The sequence below is a fragment of the Oncorhynchus gorbuscha genome, linkage group LG12 (genome assembly GCF_021184085.1).
Source record: "Oncorhynchus gorbuscha isolate QuinsamMale2020 ecotype Even-year linkage group LG12, OgorEven_v1.0, whole genome shotgun sequence".
In the NCBI taxonomy this organism is placed as follows: Eukaryota; Metazoa; Chordata; class Actinopteri; order Salmoniformes; family Salmonidae; genus Oncorhynchus; species Oncorhynchus gorbuscha.
In genome coordinates this window covers 26,574,174-26,599,097 of record NC_060184.1, presented here as the reverse complement: position 1 = coordinate 26,599,097, position 24,924 = coordinate 26,574,174, and the positions used below count along the sequence as shown (strand labels likewise).

At 43.1% G+C, this 24,924-nt stretch overlaps 1 pseudogene; it reads right to left on the bottom strand.

Moving 5' to 3' along the window:
• Positions 1-3,583: 3,583 nt before the first annotated feature.
• On the bottom strand, positions 3,584-24,924 carry LOC123990332 (annotated as a pseudogene).

The window sequence follows — 24,924 nt, the reverse complement described above, 5'->3', positions numbered from 1 at the left end:
CTTTTTTCGATTAAATCCGTCCATGTATACCCAAAATGTCCATTTATGAAGCCCGTCTGATCAGGAAAAAACTGCTTTCAAAAACGCAACGTCATTTTTTTTAAATTAAAAAAGTTTCCTATAAACTTTGACAAAACACTTCAAACTACTTTTGTAATCCAACTCGAGGTATTAGTAAACGTTAATAATCGATCAAATTGATCACGGGGCGATCTGTATTCGATAGCAGCAAGTCTTGAAATCATGGTCCATTTTCTCCCTTTCATAACTTCCTCTGGTGTACCCGAAGACAGGAAGTGCCTATTCCTCATCTAACCAAGGATAAACTTCAGGCCAATTGCCAGTACTGGCGACATCGTGTGGAAGCTGTAGGCATTATAAACTGGACGCTATCTATTTTCCCTTGCCATAGACAATACAGAGACTGGCGGAGGGATATTTTTCATGAACAGTTTTCCTTGGGATTTTGCCTCCTACACACGTTCTGTTATAGTCACAGACATGATTTAACTAGTTTTAGAGACTTCAGTGTTTTCTATCCACAAATACTAATCATATGCATATACTATATTCCTGGCATGAGTAGCAGGACGTTGACATTTTTAACAAAAAGCTGAAAACATTCGCAGCCTCCTTAACAGGTTTTAATGTCTCAATCGATATTACGGATGGCCTCTTATCCACTTGTCGTACCCTTATGCCATAGTTGGTACATCTCAATTGTCATTAGAAACCACATTTGTTTAAGCAAGTCAGCCATATCAGCTATGTTATTTTAAAAGGCAGGCTGAATGAACTGTTTTGCTGCTAGACAAGCTTCCGCTGATAGCCAGGTTTAGCAGTGGTAAGATGTTGGGACTGCTGTTGGGGTAGCTTTATGTAGGCCCTAACAGTTTGTGGGCACCGTTTGTCACCGTTATAGTGCACTTAATGTATTGTTTAGTGTTGTGTTGTGTAGTGGCTTTTTTGGCATATATCCCACTTTCTTTTTCTTTTTTTGCCCCACGAAGATTTACATGCTAAAATAACCACTGACTGTAAAGAGATGACAATGAAAAGACTCCAATCTTTATTTTAGTTAGCAACTTAATTGAGGGAACATAACTGGCACTAGCAGAGTGTCAAGACCCGGTAACGAACTCGGGTCTCCGTTGTGAGAAACAGTCACTTAGCAAACTGAGCCACTAATAGTGGCAGAACCCAGAAGATGAGGCAGACACAGCAGTACTTGAGATGGTGTTTTAATAAAGTAAAAAGGAAAGTTCTTCAGGCGAAAATATAAATCCACAACGTCAAAAGTAATTCCAAGAGAAAAAGGTAAATCCACAAGGTGGTAGGTACAGCAGAAAAAAGCCTCAAAAGATAATAAAAAATGAATAAACGAGAACAAAAACAGAGTACCACAAAAGAGTCCAACTGGAGCAACAAATGTTCACAGAATCGCTGGGGCTGGGTGCTAACATTCAAACACAAAGCAAAGAACTGAGGAAAACTAAGGGTTTAAATACATTCAAGGGAAACGAGGCACAGGTGCAAATAATAACTGGAAACAAGGGAAAACAAAAGGGTCAAAAAGCACAATGGGGGCATCTAGTGGCCAAAACCGGAACAATCCTTGCCAAATCCTGACAGCAGAGAACATCGGCCATATCTCCCCGGTGAGTGTGCATATTCACTGTCTTTATTATTGGAGCAGTGGCACTTTTGTTTGTTTTTGGACAATAATTTCCTCCTCCAGCTTAGATAGACGTCATATTCTATTTGTGTCTCCTGTTTTTGTAGTGTCTCCCGCAACATCGTTTTTATTCATCTGTTTGTCTGTGTCGGCAGAATAGGGTACCCTGTAATTTTGTAGTATTACAAAAATAATTGTGCACATTTGGGTGTCCAGTACTGGTAAGAAATTAACTATACTTTCACACCTGACTGAATATAATGACTATGCATTGAAAAACTAAGGCACCTCCCATGTTGTCGTTACATCGTTTGTTGAAGAAAATATTCCTCTTTACAGAAATAGGATAATGGATTTGTTCGTTTGGTCCAAACAATTCTCTAACACACTTTTCTTGGTTGGGAGAAGTTTGCAGACAGAATTTTGTTGACAGACAAAGCAGCATTTCCCAACTATCCCAAACAACAACGGTGCAAAGTTGGAGTAAAGCCACCCATGACGTCATCTTTGAAACAGAAGTTAGATATAAAAGAACAGGGAAATACGTCTTCAATACTGAAATTCCACGTACAGTTTAAAAGTATAGTGTATACAATTTAAGCTTAATACAAAATAATAACATAAAAGTATATTACTGGTAATGTCATCATTTGAAATGAGAACACATCCAGACATCTCAATATTATCTGGATGAGTACTGTTTAACAGCAGAGTAAGTCATTGCATATGCATATGTCAACTACGCTCTGACTGACTTTCAACTTTATAATGTATTAATGCTAACATATACAGTGCATTCAGAAAGTATTCAGACTCCTTGTGACACAAGGCGAGATCCAGATGCCGACACAGGAGGCAGATTGTTGGAATCTTACAATATTTATTAATCCAATAGGGTAAGACAAGAGAATGGTCGTGGACAGGCAAAAAGGTCAAAACCAGTTCAGAATCCAAAAGGTACCGAAGGGCAGGCAGAATAAAGGTCAGGGCAGGCAGGATGATCAGGCAGGCTGGAAAGTAGTCAGGCAGGGGTCAAAACCAGGAAGACTATCAAAGGAGAATAGTAAAAGGAGTACGGGAAAAACACTGTTTTGACTTGACTAACATACAAGACGAACTGGCACAGAGAGACAGGAAACACAGGGATAAATACACTGGGGAAAACAAGCGACACCTGGAGGGGGTGGAGACAATAACGAGGACAGGTGAAACTGATCAGGGTGTGACACCTTGACCTTTTCCACATTTTGTTATATTACATCGTTAATCTAAAATTGATCAAATTGTTTTTCCACCAATTTATTTAAAAAATATATATATTATAAATAATTTTATAAATAATCATAATTATAAATCATTTTTTATAAAAAAAAATATATATATATATCACATTTACTTAAGTACTCACCCATAACTCAGTACTGTGTTGAAGCACCTTCGGCAGTGATTACATCCTTGAGTCTTCTTGGGTATGACGCTTCAAGCTTGGCACACCTGTATTTGTGGAGTTTCTCCCATTATTATCTGCAGATCCTCTCAAGCTCTGTCAGGTTGAATGGGGATATAGTTAAAGCTTGGTTTCATTAGACCAGAGAATCTTGTTTCTCATGGTCTGGGAGTCCTTTAGGTGCCTTTTGGCAAACTCCAAGCTGGCTGTCATGTGCCTTTTTTTCCCCTCATTTTGTCTGTCATAGTTGCAGTGTACCTATGATGAAAATTACAGGCCTCTCTCATCTTTTTAAGTTGGAGAACTTGCACAATTGGTGGCTGACTAAATACTTTTTTGCCCCACTGTACTAACATCAGAGTTCCATTCAGGCATCACAGCTGAATGAATAAATCAATAATTCTGACATTACACTGAAAATCCATATGGATAACATTGACGTCACTAACCATCCCTGGGCCTTATCTATGGTGCAGTGGGATGAAGAAAAGTTGGCAATCTGGACTGGAGGCCATAGCTGAAAAAGAGCGGAACACATTGATGAAGCATAGAGTGGTTCATACCGTAAGTATGTGAATCTTTCCACATGGAGAACTTAGGTAGTAATTTGAGATCAAAGCATCCATGTAGTCCTGCAGAGAATAAGAGACATAGAGATCTTTATGTTGAAACGATGGTGAATTTCTGGTAGAAACATTTAACTTCTGACACTAGCTCTCCCTCACAGGGGTGTCTACCTTCAGTTCAAACCTGTGTTGACCTCTGACCCTGACCAGGTGGGTAGGGGCTGTCACTCAGGCTGTGAGACGTTACAGTATGCTTTGGCCCCCCTCTGAGTCAGTCACAGACAATGACAGGTGACACTCAATACCAGCTCAACACCATAGTCTCAATTTAATAACTGTGGGTCAGTGCCCTGTCCTGCTACCTCACATGGCATATAAAACAACCAGACCTCTGGAACTGCCTGCACCCTCACTTAGCCTGGCCCATCTCACTAAAGGTCAACAGGCAACAAGATTGCTGGATTTCATTCTTTTTTTTGTAATAATGTTTTATTATTCATTATTGGGCAAGACTGGATGTATAAAATAAGCCAATGTTCTCAGAAATGTTGCCTGTCTTTGTTGATTTTCTGGGGCGTAACAGTTTCTAATTTCTAGCAAACACGGCGTTGGCCACCTGGGGTTAAAACACTGCAGGGATACAACGTCAGAGACACACGATGACCTCACCAAAATCCATCCTCCTTTGGAGAGCAACGTCTTTCGTTCGTGGTCTAGGGCTGAAGAGACAACCAACTCATTTGAGCTCACGAGGCTACAGTCCTGTGGTCATGCAACAGTTTGCCCAACGCTCACCATCTCCTCCCTTAATTATGACACACTGAGCTTTAGAACGGCATCAAACTGTTGCGTTATGAAAACGCTAATAGGTAGACAAGTCGCTAGCACTAATCTTTGTTTTTCCAATATGTAGTGTGCACTTGACCTTCAATATCAGCATCCAGCAGCGTTGAGTGAAGTGACTGACCAATAAGGGAGAATGGAGAATGTAGGAGAATGGCAGCTCTCGAAATGGACGTCTCCGACCCCCACGTCTCTATCTCATTCATCCTTTCATAAAGGAGGGAGGTACTGTAGCATCAGAGTGATTGTTATAATGAGACACATGAATAGCCAAGTGGTCTCGGAGGAAAGCTTGACCCACAATATAAAATGAGGGGAAGGGAAGTCTTAGCTGGGCTTGTGTTGTGATTGACACGCGAGCGGACTGCCACTAGCTAATGAAGAGCAGTGCTGAGGACTGAGGATGATGCTGCATGTGTCTGCCAACATTCTCACCTGTCACTAATGTCCATTCAAACTAGTAACGTCGGGTCTGTGGCTCCAGACCAAGTTTCACCTCGCTTTAGATGAGGGAGGTGTGGTCATGTTATTGTCTTTCACCTCACATATATTTTACATCACAGTCTTGCCTAATGAGCACATTTGCCATTTGTTTTCTGTCTCTTCTGACATTTTGGTGACTGCCCTTTCAGCCTCATTTTAGCTCAAGTGCCTTCCTTGCATAAATAATTTATGGTCCGCCGAGCGAGAGGAAGGGAGCGGTGGAAGAACACCCCTGTTACACACACACACCCCTTATCTAAGACATGAGTCACCCGCCGCTATTTCAACCCTCCTTCCCTCCATTATGTCCCTCCATGGGAGGAAATAGCTTCTAATTAAACTGGGTCAGAGATGGGGGTCACTCTGTTAGCTTCCTGGAGAACACAGGGGAGGAGAGGAAAGGAGTTCCAAAGGAAGCCTCAGCTCAGGTCCTACAGGAGGTGATTCAAGGGGTCCTACAGGAGGTACTACAGGGGGTCCTACAGGGGTCTTACAAAATGACCTACAGGGTGTCCTACAGGGGTCCTACAGAAGGACCTACAGGAGTTCGTAACGGAGGTACTACAGGGGTCCTATAGAAGGACCTACAGGGGGTCCTAACAGAGGTACTACAGGGATCCTACAGAAGGACCTACAGATGGTCCTACAGAGGGTCCTACAGAGGGTACTACAAGGGGACCTACAGGGGGTACTACAGGAAGTACTAAAGAAGGTACCACAGTAGGTACAACACAGGGTACTACAGGGGGTACTACAGAGGGTACTACAGGAGGTACTGGCTACAAGGCCAACACTAAACACTTATCTTTTAAGACAACATGTTGATTTTTAAAGATGCCAAAATCAGCATGTGTACATTTCTATAATATCTGGAGTTGTGACTCATACTTAATATACAGTACCAGTCAAAAGTTTGGACACACCTACTCATTCAATGTTTTTTCTTTATTTGGACTATTTTCTACATTGTAGAACTATGAAATAACACATATGGAATCATGTAGTAACCAAATAAAGTACTTAGATTCTTCAAAGTAGCCACCCTTTGCCTTGATGACAGCTTTGCACTCTCTTGGCATTCTCTCAACCAGCTTCAACTGGAATTATTTTCAGTCTTGAATGAGTTTCCACATATGCTGAGCACTTGTTGGCTACTTTTCCTTCACTCTGCGGTCTAACGCATCCCAAACCATCTCAGTTGCGTTGAGGTCAGGGGATTGTGGAGGCCAGGCCATCTGATGCAGCACTCCATCACTCTCCTTCTTTGTCAAATATCCCTTACAAAGCCTGGAGGTGTGTTGGTTTATTGTCCTGCTGAAAAACAAATGATAGTTCCACTATGCGCAAACCAGATGGGATGGCGTATCACTGTAGAATGCTGTGGTAGCCATGCTGGTTAGGTGTGCCTTGAATTCTAAATAAATTACAGACAGTGTCACCAGCAGAGAACCCCCACACCATCACACCTCCTCCTTCATGCTTCACGGTGGGAACCACACATATGGCGATCATCCGTTCACCTATTCTGCGTCTCAAAAAGACACGGCGGTTGGAACCAAAAAACGACAGATTTCCACTGGTCTAATGTCCATTGCTCGTGTTTCTTGGACCAAGCAAATATCTTCTTATTATTGGTGTCCTTTAGTAGTGGTTTCTTTGCAGCAACTAAAATATGAAGGCCTGATTCACACAGTCTCCTCTGCACAGTTGATGTTGAGATGTGTCAGTTACTTATTTATTTGGGCTGCAATTGCTGAGGCTGGTAACTCTAATGAACATATCCTCTGCAGCAGAGGTAACTCTGGGTCTTCCTTTCCTGTGGCGGTCCTCATGAGAGCCAGTTTCATCATAATGGTTGATGGTTTTTGCAACTGCACTTGAAGAAACAGATTGAAATTTTCCGGATTGACTTACCTTCATGTCTTCAAGTAATGATGGACTGTCATTTATTTTTACTTATTTGAGCTCTTCTTGCCATAATATGGACTATACTATGACCAAATAGGACTATCTTCTGTATATCACCAATACCTTTAATTTTATTTAACCTTTATTTAACTAGGCAAGTCAGTTAAGAACAAATTCTTATTTACAATGACTGCCTACCCCGGCCAAACCCTAACCTGGAAGACGTTGGGCCAATTGTGCGCCACCCTATGGGACTCCCAATCACGGCCAGTTGTGATACAGCCTGGAATCGAACCTGGGTCTGTAGTGACGCCTCTAGCTCTCAGATGCAGTGCCTTAGACCGCTGCACCACTCGGGAGCCCAAACACAACTGATTGGCTCAAACACATTAAGGAGGAAAGAAATTCCACAAATGTCATTTTAATAAGGCACACCTGTTAATTGAAATGCATTCCAGTTCATACCTCATGAAGCTGGTTGAGTGAATGCCAAGAGTTTGCAAATCTGTCATCAAGGCAAAGTTTGGCTACTTTGAAGAATCTCAAATATAAAATATATTTTCCTTTGTTTAAGACTTTTTTGCTTACTAAATGATTCCATATGTGTTTTTCATAGTTTTTACTACTTCATAGTTTTCACTATTGAAAATTGTAAAAGAAAAACCCTGGAATGTGTAGGTGTATCCAAACTTTTGACTAGTACTGTATGTTTTTTAATCATATTATTCTTTGAGGTTCAATGCACTGTACATTTAATTGACAACTGTGGGGTAAAGTCATGCTGAGATGAGCCTTACCCTCTTGAGCTTGGCAATGTTCTCCTTCCACAGTCAGTTCATTCAAGGTTCTAGAGATCCCCAGGAAGGCACCCAGGAAACACGGAGCAAAGCCCACCTGTTGATTCATGACAAGAACAAACACGGTTTTATCTGTATGTCTATGTGTGTGTGTGTGTGTGTGTGTGTGTGTGTGTGTGTGTGTGTGTGTGTGTGTGTGTGTGTGTGTGTGTGTGTGTGTGTGTGTGTGTGTGTGTGTGTGTGTGTGTGTGTGTGTGTGTGTGTGTGTGTGTGTGTGCGTGGGGTCTGTGTGTGTGAATGTACATGTTGATATAAATGTGGACGTGTCTGAAATATTTGTGGGAAAAACGGTCAGTGGCTTTTAATGTAAACTTACTTTTGCATGGGCATGGGGCATATATATAATGATGCACACTGGCCACTTTCAAAAGGTTTCAAAAGAAAATTGGATAATTGCGGTGATTATGATGAGTCGAGTTGGGCCCTGAAAGTAGAGCTTGTTGTTACCTCTAAAGGGTTGTACATAAAAGCCAAATTGTGTTATAAAACATATAATTTACAGAAGTAAAAATAACAATTTACCTGTTGCTGTGTCGTTACTAAAACACGGACCCTCACCCTGTAGATTTGTATTGATATTTGATGCAACATTGATTAAATCACCAACATTATGGTCACTGATGCAGCAGTTATTGATTTATTTGTATTATTTGTTTTACCTTTATTTAACTAGGCAAGTCAGGCTGCTCAGACCAACTGTGCTAATCTTACCCTTCTTTCAGGTCACTGAAAATCATCTAAGTCTGGGAAGATCCTGTTTCTTAACATGAAGCATCTTTACAGCTCAGTGACTGTAATAAAGGGAGAATCATCACTGTGGTTAGGACTCCCCAGGTAAAGCTTTGGCCAATTTCACCACCTGACGTACAACTACTAATGAACTTCATTTAGACAGGGACCACCAGCATCAACTCCCCCTCCCTCCACAATGTGTTATATATGGTAACATTGACAGGACATTGAAACAGAAATGGGTCTTTAAGATCTAAATTTAGCCCTGGAGTCCCTGTTTTGTGGAAGTTATGTGTGAAAATAGCAATGCTGTGAAAGGAGAGCATGCATCCTTCAGAGTGTACACTAATCCCTCCTCCAGGAGAGGGCCATGCTGCGCTTGCTTCTCATTGTCCTCTCTCTTCCTGTGCATTCACAGACCCCAAATCATGTTAGCGGTGTATTATACAAGCAGGCCTTGTTCCCCACCTGTCAATGCAAGGATTAGTTGACACGCGCTGAGGGGGGGCTTCACCCTCCTGTGGTAAACGTGGGAACAGGCAGAAATAGATTTCTCTGATGTGTGTTACACCTATTCATTCAGCTCTGGCTGGTACCACAGTGACAGGCACTTCTGAGGGCACCTTCACCTGGGGTCCATTCATATTTAGAATGTTGTTATTTGGCTTGTAAGTAAAGGAGTCATGCAAGGGATAATGACCAGCCCATTAGAGAATTTATCTAAAGTAATATAAACCATGTTAATTGATCTATTCATGTCAAATGGCTGGTGGTACTGAAGTTGTTTTAGTTTTTTTATTGAAAATTAACACGTAAAATGCAGCCACCCAGATGCCCCTCTCATTTTAGTGACCAGCTTGTCCAGAACCTTGGTACCTCCAGTACCATCCACCTAATACAGTGCCCTGGGGTTGAAAACAGGACCACCAGGATTCTTCACACAGATTCATCATAAAAAAACTGATTGGGTAACAGCAGGAAATAAACATGAAAAATGTTATTGCTTTCGGGAACACTCTAGAAACAAATATGTGAGACAACATAGTCTACCACAGCACCTCTTTCAGATCTATAAGTCATCTCGTGTTAGAGCATTACTTTTACATAACTGTGTAGACAGTGTTGGTCTCCTCTCAGTGGCACTGAACAAAAACAATAGAATATTTAATGAATGAACACAATTATAAATAATCTTTGCCTTGGTAACAAAAACATAATATTTCTAGGTGACGCTCTGCACTCACTCTCCCTGCTCTGTCCAGTGATGTCACACAGAGGCTGGTCCGTGACTGGGCTGATGGCCACATACAAACATATACAGGCGCACACTGTGGTGAGTCACCACAACAGAGTTTCTCAGCTCTCTGTAGAGTGTCACTGCCAACGGCATCTCACAGAGTCTGTGAGAAGGAGTGTGTCAGAGGGAACATCTGTGTGTGGCGTGTCCAGGAGCCTTGGTGCTGAGGCCTGGCCTTGGGTGGCCAGCCCACGCTGCCCAGCTGTTCTCTCACTCCTTCAGAGACCTACTCATATCTACATGTGGCTGCTATTGACGCACAGTCGCAGAGCTGTTTCCCTTTAACAGCTGGCCGATGGAGTGTTTGTGACAGCACATGAACCCGTCCCTGCAAACCTCCTCTCCCTTGTGTGTGAGAGAGCAACCCAATGTGCATGTGTGGTACAGACTGATATACTGACACTAACCAGTCATTTGAGGTGAGACAGTGAGATAAAAGACAGGAAGAGCGAGGAAGGAGGACTCACGACGAAGAAGAATCCGATTCTCATCATCTTGGCCGTCCGAGTCACGTTGTGATTGGCTAGACCCCGCCTCTCAAGCACCTGCTGGGAGATGACATCACCCACCCCCACCAGCGTGCCCGGACGAGAGAGAGGAAGAGAAAAGAGGGAGGGAGAGGTTAGAGGAAGTGAGAAAGAAGGGGTGGAGAAAGAGAGAGTAACAGGAAGATCATTGGGATGCGGGCATCTGCCGCTCTGTGCCAGCGCACAGCGGGCACGTGCTTAGACACATGCCAACCTGAAACGGTGCCAACGACAGAAAAAGCGGTAGAAGACCATTCAAAGACATCAACCCCCATTCACCATTAATCCCCCGTACACCTGCTTCTGCTTTACTGGTAACATCAGTCACTACTGATGATTATTATACATAATCACTCACCATACAAAAATAATCACTCACCATACGCCACTTGTCTTGTTATAATAATTTTAATGGGGGTCCCATAGTAATATAATTAGAACACAATATTCAATAATACATCTCTATGGGTGTAAGACATACATACAGTTGAAGTCGGAAGTTTACATACACCTTAGCCAACTACATTTAAACTCGGTTTTTCACAATTCCTGTCATTTAATCCTAGTAAAAATTCCCTGTCTTAGGTCAGTTAGGATCATCACGTTATTTTAAGAATGTGAAATGTCAGAATAATAGTAGAGAGAATGATTTATTTCAGCTTTTATCTCTTTCATCACATTGCCAGTGGGTCAGAAGTTTGCATACACTCAATTAGTATTTGGTAGCCTTCCACAAGCTTCCCACAATAAGTTGAGTGAATTTTGGCCCATTCCTCCTGACAGAGCTGGTGTAATTGAGTCGGGTTTGTAGGCATCCTTGCTCGCACATGCTTTGTCTGTTCTGCCCACAAATTTTCTATAGGATTGAGGTCAGGGCTTTGTGATGGCTACTCAAATACCTTGACCTTGTCGTCCTTAAGCCATTTTGCCACAAATCTGGAAGTATGCTTGGGGTCATTGTCCGTTTGGAAGACCCATTTGCGACCAAGCTTTAACTTCCTGACTGATGTCTGAGATGTTGCTTCAATATACCCACTAATTAATTTTCCTACCTCATGATGCCATCTATTTTGTGAAGTGCACCAGTCCCTCCTGCAGCAAAGAACCCCCACATTATAAATGCCCTCGCTAGAAGCCTGTGTTTCAGACATAAGGAAGTGGATGGCTGCTAACTTTCTACTTTTAAACTCGGACAAAACATAGCTGCTTGTTCTAGGTCCCAAGAAACAAAGAGATCTTCTGTTGAATCTGACAATTTATCTTGATGGTTGTACATTCGTCTCAAATAAAACTGTGAAGGACCTCGACGTTACTCTGGACCCTGATCTCTCTTTTGACGAACATATCAAGACTGTTTCAAGGACAGCTTTTTTCCATCTACTTAATTAACATTGTAAAAATCAGAAACTTTCTGTCCAAAAATGATGCAGAAAAATGTATCCATGCTTTTGTTACTTCTAGATTAGATTACTGCAATGCTCTACTTTCTGGCTTCCTGGATAAAGCACCAAATAAACTTCAGTTAGTGCTAAATATGGCTGCTAGAATCCTGACTAGAACCAAAAAAATTGATCATATTACTCCAGTGCTAGCCTCCCTACACTGGCTTCCTGTTAAGGCAAGGGCTGATTTCAAGGTTTTACTGCTAACCTACAAAGCATTACATGGGCTTGCTCCTACCTATCTTTCCGATTTGGTCCTGCCGTACATACCTACACGTACGCTACGGTCACAAGGCGCAGGCCTCCTAATTGTCCCTAGAATTTCTAAGCAAACAGCTGGAGGCAAGGCTTTCTCCTATAGAGCTCCATTTTTATGAAATGGTCTGCCTACCCATGTGAGAGACGCACACTCGGTCTCAACCTTTAAGTCTTTACTGAAGACTCATCTCTTCAGTGGGTCATATGATTGAGTGTAGTCTGGCCCAGGAGTGTGAAGGTGAATGGAAAGGCTCTGGAGCAACCAACCACCCTTGCTGTCTCTGGCTGGCCGGTTCCCCTCTCTCCAATGGGATTCTCTGCCTCTAACCCTATTAAAGGGGCTGAGTCACTGGCTTACTAGGGCTCTTTCATACCGTCCCTAGGAGGGTTGTGTCACTTGAGTGAGTTGAGTCACTGACGTGATCTTCCTGTCTGGGTTGGCGCACCTCCTTGGGTTGTGCCGTGGCGGAGATCTTTGTGGGCTATACTCAGCCTTGTCTCAGGATGGTAAGTTGGTGGTTGAAGATATCCCTCTAGTGGTGTGGGGGCTGTGCTTTGGCAAAGTGGGTGGGGTTATATCCTTCCTGTTTGGCCCTGTCCTGGGGTATCATCGGATGTGGCCACAGTGTCTCCTGATCCCTCCTGTCTCAGCCTCCAATATTTATACTGCGGTAGTTTATATGTCGGGGGGCTAGGGTCAGTTTGTTATATCTGGAGTACTTCTGTCTTATCCGGTGTGAATCTCTCTAATTCTTTCTTTCTCTCTTTCTTTCTCTCTCTCTCTCGGAGGACCTTAGCCCTAGGACCATGCCCCAGGACTACCTGGCATGATGACTCCTTGCTGTCCCCAGTCCACCTGGCCGTGCTGCTGCTCCAGTTTCAACTGTTCTGCCTGCGGCTATGGAACCCTGACCTGTTCACCGGACGTGCTACCTGTCCCAGACCTGCTGTTTTCAACTCTCTAGAGACAGCAGGAGCGGTAGAGATACTCTTAATGATCGGCTATGAAAAGCCAACTGACATTTACTCATGAGGTGCTGACTCGCTGCACCATCGACAACTACTGTGATTATTATTATTTGACCATGCTGGTCATTTATGAACATCTTGGCCATATTCTGTTATTATCTCCACCCGGCACAGTGAGAAGAGGACTGGCCACCCCTCATAGCCTGGTTCCTCTCTAGGTTTCTTCCTAGGTTTTGGCCTGTCTAGGGAGTTTTTCCTAGCCACCGTGCTTCTACACCTGCATTGCTTCCTGTTTGGGGTTTTAGGCTGGGTTGCTGTATATCACTTTGAGATATCAGCTGATGTAAGAAGGTCTATATAAATAAATTTGATTTGATAATGCTGCCATCCCCGTGCTTCACGGTTGGGATGGTGTTCTTCGGCTTGCAAGCCCCCCATTTTTCCTCCAAACATAATGATGGTCATTACGGCCAAACAGTTCTATTTTTGTTTTATCAGACCAGAGGACATTTCTCCAAAAGGTATGATCTTTGTCCCCATGTGCAGTTGCAAACTGCTGAGCGGCCTTTCAGGTTATGTCAATATAGGACTCGTTTTACTGTGGATAGAGATACTTTTGTACCTGTTTCCTTCAGCATCTTCACAAGGTCCTTTGTTGTTGTTCTGGGATTGATTTGCACTTTTCGCACCAAAGTACGTTCATCTCTAGGAGACAGAACGCGTCTCCTTCCTGAGCGCTATGACGGCTGCGTGGTCCCATGGTGTTTATACTTGCGTACTTTTTTTTGTACAGATGAACGTGGTACCTTTAGGCATTTGGAAATTGCTCCTAAGGATGAACCAGACTTGTGGTGGTCTACATTTTTTTTCTGAGGTATTGGCTGATTTCTTTTGATTTTACAGTGAATTATAAGATGAACAATCTGTCTGTCAACAATTGTTGGAAAAATTACTTGTGTCATGCACAAAGTAGATGTCCTAACTGACTTGCCAAAACATTAGTTTGTTTACAAGAAATGTGTGGATTGGTTGAAAAACAAGTTTTAATGACTCCAACCTAAGTGTATGTAAACTTCAGACTTCAACTGTAAATATAATAAAGGAAAATATACGATTCATAAACACTACATAAACTGATTAGTTAGACCGTAGTTACATTGTAGCAGAGGAAAGGTTGACTGGGCATTTGTCCTATTCTACACATGTCCACTCAACTGTTACACAGTTGTAGTACATTGTATTACTAATATCTTTGAGACACTGTGTAGATCCATGTGAACAAGTGTCTTACGGTTTAAATGATTTGTCAATAAGGTCAAAAATTCTAGCAACTTACTCAAAATTCCCAAGTTTCTTAGAAATATTGGATTTAACATTCCTGGAATCAGGGGAATATGCGGGAAAAAGAGGCATCCTCCAACCAGGAATTCTGGAAAACCTGGGAATTTTGGAAAAGTTACAGGATTTTTGCAACCATAGTTGTCACCAACATGCTAATATCATTAGATAGAGGCACCAAGCCAATGTAACCAATACAGCCACTAATATAGATTATTTCTATAAAAGCACTCAGATCCAATTAGCATAGACATTCAGAACACAAGAGATGTGTGACTTAACTGATGTGAATCTTAAAAATGTATAATCACTCCAAATCCATTGAGGTGATTTAGCAAGGCCTGATTATCATGATTTAGAGTCACAAGTAATAAAACAAAACACTGAACCTTTCTCCTCTGGACTCATCCCCAAATTCTGACCGAGTCATCTTAAAACACACTAGTACAGTACTGTAGGTCATTGTCTTTGGAGACCTTAATGCCACAGGTAAGGATGACTGACACACTGACTGACTGGAAGTGTGCATGCCCCGGTCACACAGGATAGGTCAACCATTCAGTAGCTCTATGGTCTGTAAATACCTCCTCACTAGAAAGAGAGAGAAAGGGGGGGGGGGGCAGAGAGAGAGAGAGAGAGAGGGAAGGGAAGGGAAAGAGAGAGGGGAGGGAGAGAGAGCAGGTAGAGAGAGTGAAAGGTTTCAAGAGTACAGTGTCATTTATCAATTGGTGAGAGAGAGAGAGCGCGCACAAGAGAGAGGAGTCTATGGACACTGGCCATAGCGACTGATGGAAACTGATTTCATTGCCAGAAAGGCCTCAGTGGGACATCACAGTGTCCTGTGTGTATGTGTGTGTACGGTGTGTGTGCGTGCCCTCCTGTTAACACACACAGGGAGTGCCAATCTGGTTGACGGAGCAGTCTCCACCAATGTTTTGGAAATGTCACGGGTTCCCTACCCTTCCGCTGCCCAGAGGCTGGGCCTGGGGGCATCGATCACCTCGCCTCAACCCCACGACAGGAGGGGTGGACAAACATATACATGCATTATTTATATGTGCGTGATCAAAAAAACAGCCTCATGTGTCTCTGCGGAGATCGACTTGTATGGGAAATCTACAGCAGAGGATGCAAACATCTGATTTAGGAGATGCATTGATGAATATGACTGCGCGAGATTGATTGATGATGAAGAGAAACCCATTGACATGTAAATTACACAGGCAACAGCTGAAAGTGTTTCCAGGCTAAACGATGTGGTTTCTTTGCGGGGTGTGAGTTGTGAAAACGGTGACTCCAAACTTGGTCTAAATTAAGCTGAAAACGATGACTATCTCTCCACAATGTTGCTGGCTAGAAAACCTCTGAGCGGAAAAACTTTTCCATCAATTCTCTGTACAACTAACAATACAGACAGAGATCAATATGTTCTGCCTTTGTTGAAATCATGAAAAGGGACAAAGCAACTGAAATGACATCTCTCTGCTTGAACAAATGCAAGTCAGTATCTCGTTAGATATAAACACAAGCCCATTTCAGGATCAAAGCATTCCTCTTTGTGACACTCACCGGGCAGGTCTGGAGTCAGATAGATGCCATTTATCACACAGCAGTTAATGAACAGTCAAACAGATACACCACTAGAGAGAGAGGCTACGCACCTGGGGAAAAGGTGGGTTTCATGGTGGCTCCTGTCAAAGGAAGTTGGGGATTCTTGTAAACAACCTTTGGAAGAGTCCAAGATAAAGGAGGGAGAGCAGTGTGTGTGTGTTTCAGTGAGTGAGAGATAGAGTGTGTGTGTGAGTGTGAGAGAGTGTGTGTGTGTGTGTGTAGGAGAGAGAGAGTGTGTGAGTGTGTGGTAGACTGCTGCTACCTGTCAAGAAGAATAGAGCTGAGAAGCCCTCTCTGTGAACAATGGGGCAGAAATTCTGATGAGAGACACCATGGAGAGAGAGAGTGATTCTTGTTCCCTACAGAGAGGGAGAGATGGGAGCTTAGATCACGGATCACTGCCTCTAGGGAGCTCCAAACTCTAAAACAGATACTCTCACTAGTCACGCCTCATCTGCTTCTCTGCTTTCCCTCACCCCTCTACTGGTCCAGGGAATGGCCTGTGTGAAGGTCAGAGTGACGTGACCAGTCAAGGTGTTAGCATTCTGTTCAAGATGCGGGGTGACCCTGCTAGGTGGTAGAGATGCAGGACGACCCTGCTAGCTGGTAGAGATGCAGGACGACCAGGCTATGTGGTAGAGATGCAGAACAATCAGGCTATGTGGTAGAGATGCAGAACAACCAGGCTATGTGGTAGAGATGCAGAACAACCAGGCTAGGTGGTAGAGATGCAGGACAAACAGGCTAGGTGGTAGAGATGCAGAACAACCAGGCTATGTGGTAGAGATGGAGGATGACCGGGCTATGTGGTAGAGATGGAGGATGACCGGGCTATGTGGTAGAGATGCAGGATGACCGGGCTATGTGGTAGAGATGGAGGATGTCCAGTCTATGTGGTAGAGATGGAGGATGACCGGGCTATGTGGTAGAGATGGAGGATGACCGGGCTATGTGGTAGAGATGGAGGATGACCAGGCTATGTGGTAGAGATGGAGGATGACCAGGCTATGTGGTAGAGATGGAGGATGACCGGGCTATGTGGTAGAGATGGAGGATGACCGGGCTATGTGGTAGAGATGCAGGATGACCGGGCTATGTGGTAGAGATGGAGGATGACCGGGCTATGTGGTAGAGATGGAGGATGACCGGGCTATGTGGTAGAGATGCAGGATGACCGGGCTATGTGGTAGAGATTGAGGATGACCAGGCTATGTGGTAGAGATGGAGGATGACCGGGCTATGTGGTAGAGATGGAGGATGACCGGGCTATGTGGTAGAGATGCAGGATGACCGGGCTATGTGGTAGAGATGGAGGATGACCAGGCTATGTGGTAGAGATGGAGGATGACCAGGCTATGTGGTAGAGATGGAGGATGACCGGGCTATGTGGTAGAGATGGAGGATGACCAGGCTATGTGGTAGAGATGGAGGATGACCGGGCTATGTGGTAGAGATGGAGGATGACCAGGCTATGTGGTAGAGATGGAGGATGACCGGGCTATGTGGTAGAGATGCGGGATGACCGGGCTATGTGGTAGAGATGGAGGATGACCAGGCTATGTGGTAGAGATGGAGGATGACCAGGCTATGTGGTAGAGATGGAGGATGACCGGGCTATGTGGTAGAGATGGAGGATGAAATATGGTAGAGATGCATGACAGAGTGGAGACCATGGCTGAGACACTGACAGTGACAGCTCACCCAACAACTGATGGCCGAGCTACAGAATTAGGGTGTTTCTGTTTTTAGCTTGGCTGGTCATAGTGATAATATGATGCTGCGTGGCGGGGGCTAAGGTGTGAAGAGAGAGAACAGTCCTGGTTTATTTCAAATGATTTGTTCTGGGCGGTGTGGACCTGACTGGCCTTGGGCAGATGGCCCTCACCTCTTTTGGGAGAAAAGTAATGGAGGGACACACACTGTGGAGGGACAGAGAGACAAAAGGAGACAACTTCAGTGGGAAATGGATAGACATTAGACTCATTAGAGAAAAGCTTGGCCTGATTCCAAACCCCACACTATCAAACCATGGAGAAAACCCGGTGGACCCTATGCACTCAGATCTGCAGGGAGGGAGTTGTGAAATCAGTCAAGATTGGTTTGGAATGAGGCCATGGTGGAGCCCCAGCCTACGGACCTCCAGGTCCAAATACAGGAGGATGAGGTGTTATGGTGCTCCTGCATGGCACACTCAGCAGAGAACTTCAATTGAAGTCAACTCAGACCTGACAGGGCAGACTCTACCTCTAGCACCCAAATAATGTTTTAAAAAGGACATTGGGCCTTAATAATATTGCTTTGACAGGCAGAGGAGCCCGTTTTCAGTGATCTAACCTTTTCTTAAAATGTCAGGGTAGAACTAATAAAGGCAGTTCGATCCGGCAAAAACATCTGGGAAGAGAGTTGAACCTCTTTTACTGGAGCCTTTAACAGTATTATGAGACATAAGTAAAGCGCGCACACACACACGCACGCACGCACGCACGCACGCACGCACGCACGCACGCACGCACGCACGCACGCACGCACGCACGCACGCACACACGCACGCACGCACACACACACACACACACACACACACACACACACACACACACACACACACACACACACACACACACACACACACACACACACACACACAAACTACTTAAAAGTCAGATGAACCTATATCTATCTGAGTGGTGTCTGTCCTTCATTGTGTCCATCTCTTACCCCTTCTAATGTGACTAGCCCCGATGCTTGTCCATCTTTTTCCCCTGCCCGCTACAAAGTTTCTCCCTGCAGGCGGTCACTGAGTCCAAGGTGCTAAAGGAGCTCCTTAAACTTGACCCCAAAAAAACATCTGGGTCAGATGATTTAGACCCTTTCTTCTTTAAGGTTGCTGCCCCTATCATTGCCAAGCCAATCTCGGACCTTTTTAACCTGTCACTCCTTTCTAGGGAGGTTCCCATTGCTTGGAAGGGAGCCATGGTTAGTCCTTTTTGAAAGGGGGAGATCAAACCTATCCCAACTGTTATCGGCCTGTTTTATTTTATTGACTTGGCCGAAGCTTTTGATATGGTAGACCATTCCATTCTTGTGGGCCGGCTAAAGAGTATTGGTGTCTCTGAGGGGTCTTTGGCCTGGTTTGCTAACTACCTCTCTCAAGGAGTGCTGTGTATAAAGTCAGAACATCTGCTGTCTGTATCACCATGGAGTACCCCAGGACTCGATCATAGGCCCCACGCTCTTCTCAATTTACATCAACAACATAACTCAGGCAGTAGGAAGCTCTCTCATCCATTTATATGCAGATTATACAATCTTATACTCTCTATAACAAACTGTTTTAGTGTCTAACAATCTTTCTCTGCCCTTAACCTCCAAAACAAAGGTAATATGGTTTGGTAAGAAGAACGCCCCTCCCCACTGGTGTGATTACTACCTCTGAGGGTTTAGAGCTTGAGGTAGTCACCTCATACAAGTACTTGGGAGTATGGCTAGACGGTACACTGTCCTTCTCTCTTTACATATCAAAGCTGCAGGCTAAGGTTAAATCTAGATGTGGTTTCCTCTATTATAATCGCTCCTCTTTCACCCCAGCTGCCAAACTAACCCGGATTCAGATTACCATCCTACCCATGTTAGATTACGGAGATGTAATTTATAGATCAGCAGGTAAGGGTGCTCTCGGGCGGTTAGATGTTCTTTACCATTCGGCCATCAGATTTGCCACCAATGCTCATTATAGGACACAATACTGCACTCTATACTCCTCTGTAAACTGGTCACCTCTGTAAACCCGTCGCAAGACCCACTGGTTGATGCGTATTTATAAAACCCTCTTAGGCCTCACTCCCCCCGATCTCAGATACCTACTGCAGCCCTCATCCTCCAGTATAACACTCATTCTACCAGTCACATTTTGTTAAAGGTTCTCAAAGCACACACATTCCTGGATTGCTCCTCTTTTCAGTTTGTTGCAGCTAGCGATTGGAATGACCTGCAAAAAATACTCAAACTGGACAGTTATATCTCCATCTCTTCATTCCAGGACTCAATCATGGACACTCTTACTGACAGTTGTGGCTGCTTTGTGTGATGTATTGTTGTCTCTACCTTCTTGCCCTTGGTGCTGTTGTCTGTGCCCAATAATGTTTGTACCATGTTTTGTGCTGCTACCATGTTGCGCTGTTGCCATGTTGTGTTGCTACCATGTTGTTGTCATGTTGTGTTGCTTCCATGCTGTGTTGTCATGTGTTGCTTCCATGCTATGTTGTTGTCTTAGGTCTCTCTTTATGTAGTGTTGTGGTGTCTCTTGTCGTGATGTGTGTTTTGCCCTATATACACTACCGTTCCAAAGTTTGGGGTTACTTTGAAATGTCCTTGTTTTTGAAAGAAAAGCAAATGTTTTGTCCTTTAAAATAACATCATATTGATCAGAAATACAGTGTAGAAATTGTTAATGTTATAGATTTTTCATGGAATATCTACATAGGTGTAGAGGCACATTATCAGCAACCATCACTCCTGTGTTCCAATGACACATTGTGCTAGCTAATCTAAGTTTATCATTTTAAAAGGCTAATTGATCATTAGAAAACCCATTTGCAATTATGTTAGCATAGCTCAAAACTGTTGTCCTGATAAAATAAATAAAAAACTGGCTTCTTTAGAGTAGTTGAGTATCAGGAGCATCAGCATTTGTGGGTTCTATTACAGGCTCAAAATGGGCAGAAACAAATAACTTTCTTCTGAAAATTGTCAGTCTATTCTTGTTCTGAGAAATGAAGGCTATTCCATGCGAGAAATTGGCAAGAAACTGAAAATCTTGTACAACGCTGTGTACTACTCCCTTCACAGAACAGCGCAAACTGGCTCTAACCAGAATAGAAAGAGGAGTGGGAGGCCCCGTGGTGCAACTGAGCAAAAGGACAAGTACATTAGAGTGTCTAGTTTGAGAAACAGATGCCTCACAAGTCCTCAACTGGCAGCTTTATTAAATAGTACCCGCAAAACACCAGTCTCAACGTCAACAGTGAAGAGGCGACTCCGGGATGCTGGCCTTCTAGGCAGAGATCCTCTGTCCAGTGTCTGTGTTCTTTTGCCCATCTTAATCTTTTCTTCTTATTGGCCAGTCTGAGATATGTATTTTTCTTTGCAACACTGCCTAGAAAGCCAGCACCACGGACTCGCCTCTTTACTGTTCTAAGTGACCCCAAACTTTTGAACGGTAGTGTATTTATATTTTTTTATCCCAGCCCCCATCCCCAAAGGAGGCCTTTTGCCTTTTGGTAGACTGTCATTATAAATAAGAATTTGTTCTTAACTGACATGCCTAGTTAAATAAAGGTCAAATAAATAAAAATAAATTGTAAACCTTTATTTCTAATAACTGTCCCTTTAAGAAAAGAACAAACCAAGCATAAATCTTGAGAAACCCGAGGCTTAGCTACAGTATATGAGCTCATCCTTAAACACAGCCAGCCCCTAGGTCGACACTTACATTTACCATTTCACTTTTGTAAGGTCCTACAGTATGTGTCCAGTGATAAAACACACAGGAAAGGTGAAAAAATATATATATATTTCCTCCAAACTTTAATACCCTATCTAGATCTAGCATCCATCTGATGCCCACTGAGGCAAAACATGGTAGCTAGTCAAGAGGTGGTAACAAGCTTCTTCTCCCCATGCCTAAGTGAGAGTGCTGATGTCAGCACCAGCTAGCTTGGCGGGTGGCTGGCGGCGGCTCCAGGGCCCGTCCTTGAGGGAGAGCCAGGGCCTCTGGAGGCTAATGGGGTAGATGGTGATTGACGTGGCCCAGGCTTAAGTGAAGTGATCCGGGGAAGAGTTGGCAGGCATTCCCCCTGGGGCCTGATGGTTGTTCCACTGGGGAGGGAGTGGACCCACTGAGCCCTCAGAGGTATTTAGCTGATGAAGGCAGCCCAGCCGGACCTGTCTCACCCACATAGGAGGGGAAGAGGAGTACTTCTTAAGATTCATACTCACAACTTGACTTTGGGTATCAGCTACTGCTACCGTGGCTCACTGGTGTCCTGATATCTCTCTTTTCTCATTCAGTTGTTTGTTCGTTATTTGTTAATTCATCCATCCTTCCATTGACTGACTGATGCCAGGTACTGAATTCCATGTATCATACAGGCTAGGTAAGCAGACCTGGAGCTAAGCCAAACAGAGGTCAGTAAAATGTAGGTGTGCTTGCAGTGTCTCTGCCTTTTCAGAGCAGACATTAATCTGAACACACACACATTCACACACACTCGTTATATCCCTATCTGGTGCCCTCTCTCTGTCTTCTGAATGTCTCATGTGCATTACAGTACATACAAACGCCAGTGGCTCCCTTCTCTCTTCCCATTGAAAACAAAGATGATGAGTCACTCAAGTCAGACATCTTGATTACATAAATGTCTAAACTGCCTGCAACCCTTTAACCCACACCCCATAGGGCGGCACACAATTGGCCCAGCATCGTCTAGGTTTGGCCTGTTTAGGCCGTCATTGTAAATAAGAATTTGTTCTTAACTGACTTGCCTAGTTAAGTAAAGGTTACACAACCCAGTTGACGTTTCCTCTTTGCATTGTTATTGGTCACACAGACAAAGTTTTGCTTTTGAGAGGAGAAACACCCAGGTAATTGCCTGTGGGGACATTTCAAAGCCTTTTCACACGGTCAATGACAATATAGACTTTGGCTACCTCTAGTGTTGAGGGATTAGTGCTTTTTGAGTTCGGTTCGGTTTCAGTTCGTTTATATGAAAAAATAATACAAATAAATTCCCATGATGGTAGTGACTGCCCATTACTGCGTATCACTTATTAAACATAATTTATTCACATTACTTTAATAAAATATTTAAGTTGTTGTGTATATGACATTTGTTTTATTTGATAACTATTATTTATCATCTCATCTCTATAGAGCTGCTGCCTATGCTGTCTGACAAAATACCTATTTTCAAAGTAAATAAGGCATACTTATGACTGCTGACTACCAACTATCCATAATTTTGATAATGTATTTTCCGGTTAGAGCTACCTCCCAAAGCAACAGCTGCTATCGCCTCACAATCGCACATTCTCCATAGCAGGCATAAAATAAACACAGACTGGACAAGTAGATGCGCAATGGATTATGGTTATTGTAGTTAATTATGCGCTAAACAATGTAGAATGTTGGCCTGTTGGAAACTACAAATCCTTACTACATCACACGGTTCAGGTAGGATCTGATTTATCGCTTGAAAAGCTGTGCAATGTGCGCATTGAGCTCACAGAAAAAAACGAACAAAATGGAATTCAAATAATTGAACAGACATCGGTCAAATAAGTTTAAAAATAATAATAAAATACAAAAATCCCTTAACTTCTCAGCACTAGCTACCCCTGAACTACAGGTTATAGAGAGGACTAAAGTCAGACAAATATTCAAGTCAAATCAGGGTGATATATCTGACCAAATATTGATTGGATTTAATTAGCTATCAAAACAAAGCTGGCACCTAACCCTGACATATTCATCGCCGCAATGACCTGTCAGCTAGTGAGGGTAGTAAAAGATCGTGTAGCGAAAATACTTCTTCATTGCCATCTTGTGTTGGTTAACGGACAAAACAGACCGTGTGGCCATGTAGATGTTGGTTAATGAGTCACATCAGCATCATAGGAAAAACGCCTCTATTCTACAAGAGTAACCTACATAAAAGGACAACATTATGGTTCACCTATGTCGGCAAGGAAATGTCCACTCCTTTATGAAAAGAAAAACTTCAGCAAAAGATCAATTAAGTAATATTTACCTGGATACCCTGAGTCAGTGCTTCCTCTTCTGATGAATGCTACCCTTACAAAAAAATGCTGTTTTGAAACTGCAATAAAAGAGACACAGTAAATGCAGAATAAATGCAGTTATACTGCACTCTAACTGCAGTTACACAGCTAAATTACTGCTAAATTATTATTTAGAGCATACTGCAGAATAACTATACTCTAACTATAGTTATACTGCACTCTGCCTGCAATCTTTTTTCTTAAGGGTATGTGTCAAAAACCAACATGTTTGCCACCACAAGCAACACTGTCACTGAATCAACAGGGAATATGTCAAATATTTACAAAACACAGATATGGTTCCATTTTAAGGTACAGCACAAATTGAACAACCCCATTCAGACTGCAGCTCTCATCCGTGAGCCATGGAATACGGGGTTGCATTTGTAAACATTTGGACAGAAAAAGTCTGATTGATTTGACCTGTAAAAGTTTAAGCTGATCAGGTGAAAGCTTCAGAGAAAATGCTGGGGTAAATTGTCTCCGTCGCCCTCTCTTTTTGAGGGAATTTCTGGGACTCTTGCCAGGGGCTTTGCTGTAGAGGAGCATAATGGACATAGTGTAGTTACTGTAGTGTAGCTTAGTGTAGTGGGTATTTTAAAATGTATATATACACACACTAGATGAGTCACTGTTTTGAAGCCACCGTGTCTCCATCTTGCCACTCCACCACCAGTGTAAAATTATTTTGGAAGCTACAGAAATGCATTTACTAATACTATATTTGGCTTTGCCACGTTTATTCTATTACAGACACCTTAATGCATACTTTTAATTTATATTAAGCAAGCGAAACACATACACACAAATATATATATATACATTCACATATATATATATATATATATAGTTCTGTTACTCTCCCCACTACAACAAAAATACAATTAAACAATGAAACAATTAAATGAAATACTGTATAAATCCATTCATTCATTCATTCCTATGAATGACTGTTGTTCTGAGGAGTGCCAATATGGCCGACCAGTGGCTTCAAAGTCTCTCATTGGCCAAAACATAACATCAGCAATCCAGGGTTTGTATACATCATTGGTGTTTTCTTACTGGCTGTGATTATCTGGACAGTCCATGGATGCCTGGTCACCAGAGCCCGGTAGGATCTCCACAGGCCCACCAT